Source organism: Glycine soja, chromosome 6, assembly GCF_004193775.1.
Source record: "Glycine soja cultivar W05 chromosome 6, ASM419377v2, whole genome shotgun sequence".
Taxonomy (NCBI): domain Eukaryota; kingdom Viridiplantae; phylum Streptophyta; class Magnoliopsida; order Fabales; family Fabaceae; genus Glycine; species Glycine soja.
In genome coordinates, this window is record NC_041007.1 from 39,482,114 (window position 1) to 39,487,875 (window position 5,762).

Consider the following 5,762-nt stretch of genomic DNA (forward strand, 5'->3'; position numbering starts at 1 on the left):
GCCATCGAGAAGGTGAAAGTCAAATATTATCACATCTTTAAATGAAAAGTAACTTAGGAATGGATAGGTAGACTTGTCAAACAATCTCTCTTTTTTTCTCCTTTTTTTTATTTACATTTCTTTTCTTGTTGTTGAGTTTAATCATTTGGTTCGGTTGTAGATTCTCCCCTTTAGAATTGGGTTTAGAACTTATAAGAAGACAGAAATAAAAATATAAATATAAATTGCACTGTGTTTCTGATCAGTTCAAGAAAAAAGACAAAACTTAAAGTAAATAATTGAGATATTTAATCAAACGATAAAAGGAAATAATTAAGAAAAAAAAGTGTAGTGAGTTTCAATAAAGGAAACAGTCCAAACTTCATATGTTGAAAATAAAGGATTTCAAATATATACTGCCATAGTTTTCTGTCTAGGCTTTTAACTGTTTAGTGCAAGTTTGGGCTCAACAGTGCATATTGGAATGCAAGAAGAGTTCATACCTGTCAATTAACCTCATATATTCTCAATTAAAAACAGTTATAAAAGAATAAAACATTTAAAATTAGTACCTCCAATCTTTCACAGCTGCAGCAATGAGCTATATATTATCATATTCATGAGATGGGCGATAATTTTATCAAAAAAGGGGTGGCACCAGCTATATCTGATCAAACCAGCAGCATTTATAGGAACCTGAAATTAAAATAAATACTCATTAGTGTTAATATCACCATCCTGAAATTAAAACTAGTGGTGCTGGTAACTTAGATACCAAGTCAACCAGAGGGTAAGGTAGCCACCTACTCAAGCCAAAAGGATATTGATAATTGACCATTCCCAATTCCACATATTATATTTGTTTTAAAAATTTCCCAACCTTGAAGACAAAACTCACCCTTTTCTGATAATTGCGTCTTTTCCATGACTTAAAGACAAAACTCACCTCAATTTCCAGGTAGATTCAGACACCCTTCTCTGCTCTACCAAAGGTAGATTCATACAATATAGTTAGTGATAATTGTTACATTGTAACAAACTAATTAGTTATGCCTATCAATACCCCCTCGCCTTTCTTAAAAGATCCACCTGATCAGCACTTCCATGTCACCCTATGTTAGTAAATGAGTTTATGCATCACATGTTAATTGCATTTAGTATGAATAGGAATTAGTAATTAAAAAGTAAGTGTAAAACTCACTCTTTTTTTATTATCAAGTTATTTGTGTGAAATATTATCCTGTTTTGTCGATAATTAATTTTTATTGGAAAATTTAACTGATCATTCTTAATGAAATCTTTCATCTCAACCTAAAAATGGTTCCCACATAATCTATTAAGTATTAACAGTCTATATATGAAGTACAACACAATTAATTTTACTAAAGCAATCCCATGTATCTCTTTCACTCTCTTTTCTCTACATTCAACGTGATAAATAAGATCCAAGAAAATCTACTAAAACAAAAGGGGCATGAAAAATGTACATTTTACATGGTTCCAATATTTTCATTTATATTCAAGATAACCCTTTGATATCAAGGCTAGAAGGAATTGGCACCTGAAGTTTAATTATTAAATCTTCAAATTGTGAAAACAATAAAATAAAAGATGGATATAGAATTTTGTTCAAGTGCACAGTCACTCATTCCACAATTGTATATATATCCCATCCGTAGCTGTTCTGCAACTAAGTTGAGTCTTGTATTCCAAAGATGGATATAGAATTTTGTTCAAATTGGGAAGGCTTTACTTATTTCAGAATCAGTATAAACCACTAACTTAAACTCAGATTTATAGTGCCAAGTCACCTAAGAATTTATTTATTCGAACACAAATTATAAAGTTTGTCATGTTTTACAGTAGACATTTGGTTAGGTTCAATATAAGAGTTTCAAATCCATGAAGGCTATACCAATTTCATGCTCATCTAGGCTAATGTGGAAACCACACCATTTTAGCAAACTCACAATAGTTGCTTTCAATAGGACCCGTATATACACATTATTTATTTTTATTTTTCTCAATACAAACAACTCTACGCAATAAATCTTTGCATGGAGCAACTCTTGTTTGTTGCTTCCAATGGATCTCACTAAAATGTTTTTAACACATCTACAAATTATAATAATAATTTCAGACTTTTATTTTTTTATTTTTTATTGAGTAGCAATGTTGCTTTGCCTCAGCAGCAACATTTCCAGCACTACTATAGTGGGAGTTGCTATGCTTGCACGGTGCTAGCTTTGACAAATTGCTTCCTTGGTGCCCTGGTGTGGATGTTCTAATCTAGGGTATGACTTGCTCCCAAACTAAGAATAACACCATATTTGATTTTAAACCACCTGTCAAATCTCAATTTCCAGGTAGATTCAGACACCCTTTTCTGCTCTACCAAAGGTTGTACTGTGTGTGTTTTAGTTTAAATACATGTTAGAGTCACGCCCATAATTATAGAGTCTAGTTTGGCCTTTTGTTATATATATTTTCATTATTAATTTCTCTAATACTAACAACCATCATTGTGTCATCTTAGTCCAGGTATATGTGCTTAAATATTCTCCATCATGTCATATATATATATATATATATAACGGTCCACATGCAACACAAAAACATCATATGTAGCATAAAATTAACATGCTATGAGTTAACTTCTTTCCCTGAAGGCAGTGATGGAACAAATCTGTCACTTTGGTCAGCTTACCATGATACCATTACCTACATTTTGATTAAATACATTATTTGCTATATAAAGTTGGGAATTTTGATTAACCATGCAAAATGGAACAAATTCAAGCATTAACTGCATGGATCATATACAGGAGAAGTAACTGCATGGATTCCATCGTGTGAGGAAAACATATACACTAGTCTGTTAGAAGAAGAAGAAGATTTTATTTCATTTGGCACACCAAATACAAGAGTATGATCCCCTATTTATACTAAAATAGAGTGACCACTCACATAATTTGCTTATTCAAGAATACTAAATGCTCACATAATTGCTTAGTCAAGACTTTGTAACTCACAACCTTACAACTTTCATCTTCCACAATTTAAGGCTCATAAAACTTATTATTATTATTATTCTAATTAATATCTAACATCCTCCCTTAATTGGAAAATTCTTCTGCACACCAAGTCTTGCTTGCAATCTTTGAAAATCTTCAAATTTGAGAGGCTTGGTGAAAATATCCGCAACTTGATCTTGAGTTTTCACATGAGTCAATTCTACTTCTTTCTTGGTAATGCACTCTCTAATGAAATGATACCTTGTATCTATATGCTTACTTCGTTCATGGAACACCGGATTCTTGGCAAGCTCTTGTGCAGATCTATTATCAACATAGATCTTTGTGCTTTCCTTTTGGAACAACTGAAGTTCCTCCAACAATCTTCTTAGCCAAATGGCATGACATGTGCAAGAAGTTGCAGCTACATACTCGGCTTCACAAGTAGAAAGTGTCACAATGCCTTGCTTCTTAGAACTCCATGTAAAAACACAATCACCCATAAAAAATACAAATCCAGTAGTACTTTTTCTATCATCAACATCTCCGGCAAAATCACTATCACATAATCCCACAAGCTTATAGTTATTGGAGGGAGAATAAAACAATCCAAAATCAATTGTACCTTTCAAGTAACGAAGAATTCTTTTTGCGGCTTTTAGATGAGGAGAGGTAGGAGCCTCCATAAAGCGACACACAACTCCCACCGCATATAGAATATCGGGCCTTGTATTGGTTAGATACCTTAAACTCCCCACAAGACTCTTGAAGATCGTGGAGTCTACCTTCTCTCCTTCATCAAACTTTGATAACTTCAAGCCACCTTCCATAGGTGTGTTCACAGGATTGCAATCAAGCATATTAAATTTCTTCAACACTTCTTTTGTGTACCTTTCTTGTGAGACAAAGATACCATTCTTTGTTTGCTTCACTTCCATTCCCAAGTAATATGACATGAGTCCCATATCTGTCATATCAAATTCACGAGACATGGACTCCTTGAAGTCTTCAAACAAATTTGGGTTATTGCCGGTAAAGATAAGGTCATCCACATAAAGACAAATAAATAAGACATCACCATTATTAAAAGTTTTAACATAAAGAGCATACTCATTTTGACAACGAACAAACCCATTGTCTTGGAAGTACTTGTCAATGCGAGTATTCCATGCCCTCGGTGCTTGCTTTAGACCATACAACGCCTTGTTCAATTTCCAGACTTTTCTTTCTTGACCTTCGATGACAAAACCCATTGGTTGTTCAACATAGACATCTTCTTCAAGATAGCCATTTAGAAATGCCGATTTTACATCAAGCTGAAAAATTCTCCACTTCATTTGAGCTGCCAAGGAAATAAGAAGACGAATGGTTTCCATGCGGGCAACCGGTGCAAACACTTCATCATAATCAACTCCATATTGTTGCTTATAACCTTTAGCTACAAGTCTTGCTTTGTGTCTCTCAACCTCTCCTTTTGCATTCTTCTTGATTTTGAACACCCATTTGACTCCAATTGCTTCATGACCTTTGGGAAGGCTTGATAACTCCCATGTGTTGTTCTTCTCAATGGCTTTGATTTCTTCTTCCATGGCTTGTCTCCACCTTTTGTCTTTCATTGCTTCATCAAAGTTTAAGGGTTCACTGTCAACAAAAAGACAAAACAAATCATTTATAACTTCAGTTTCATCATATAATTCTTGAATATTTCTCATTCTTCTTGGCCTTTCACTTGAACTCCCTTCGGAAGATGATGAGGCTTCATTGGTTGAAGGAGTTGGTGAAAGTGTTGGAGTTGAATCATTTGGAGTCAAGGCTTCTTCATCTATTTCTTCAAAGTACGGGAAAAAATCATAAGTGTCTTCTTTCTCCTCCCAATTCCATGTGCCTTCTTCATAGAACTCGACATCTCGGCTCACAATTGTCTTTCTATTGTTTGGATTATACAATTTGTAGCCTTTTGAGCTTGCATCATAGCCAATGAACACATGTTTCTCACTCCGATCATCAAGCTTGAATCTTCCTTGGTCGGGTACATGAGCATATGCAATGCTCCCAAATACTCTCAAGTGATCAACTCTTGGCTTCACTCCACTCCATGCTTCTTGTGGTGTTTGATCTTTGACATTCTTTGTTGGGGAGCGATTGGACAAATAAACGGCACATGCAACTGTTTCGGCCCAAAATTCCTTTGGCATATTTTTAGCCTTCAACATACATCTAGTCATATTAAGAATAGTTCTATTTTTTCTCTCCGCTACCCCATTTTGTTGTGGAGATCTAGGAACCGTTAGAGGGCGACGAATCCCATATTTTTCACAAAATTCATTAAATTCTTTTGATGTGAATTCGCCACCTCTATCGGATCTTAGAGCTTTGATTACATAACCACTCTCCTTTTCCACAAGAGCTTTAAAATTTTTAAAAGCTACAAATGCCTCAGATTTTGCTTTAGAAAATAAACCCAAGTTTTTCTACTATAATCATCAATAAAAAGCAAGAAATATTTATTGTTACCACATGAAAGAGGATTGATTGGGCCACACACATCGGTGTAAACAAGTTGGAGAGGCTCCTTTGCTCTTGAATTAGCTTCTTTTGGAAAACTCCTTCTTGCATGCTTTCCAAGGAGACATGCTTCACACAATTGATTAGGATGGTTGATTTGAGGCATCCCTTTCACCATCTTCTCCTCTCCTAAGGATTTTAGTGCTCCAAAATTCAAGTGCCCAAATCTCATATGCCAACACCATGATTCATCTTTTATGCTAG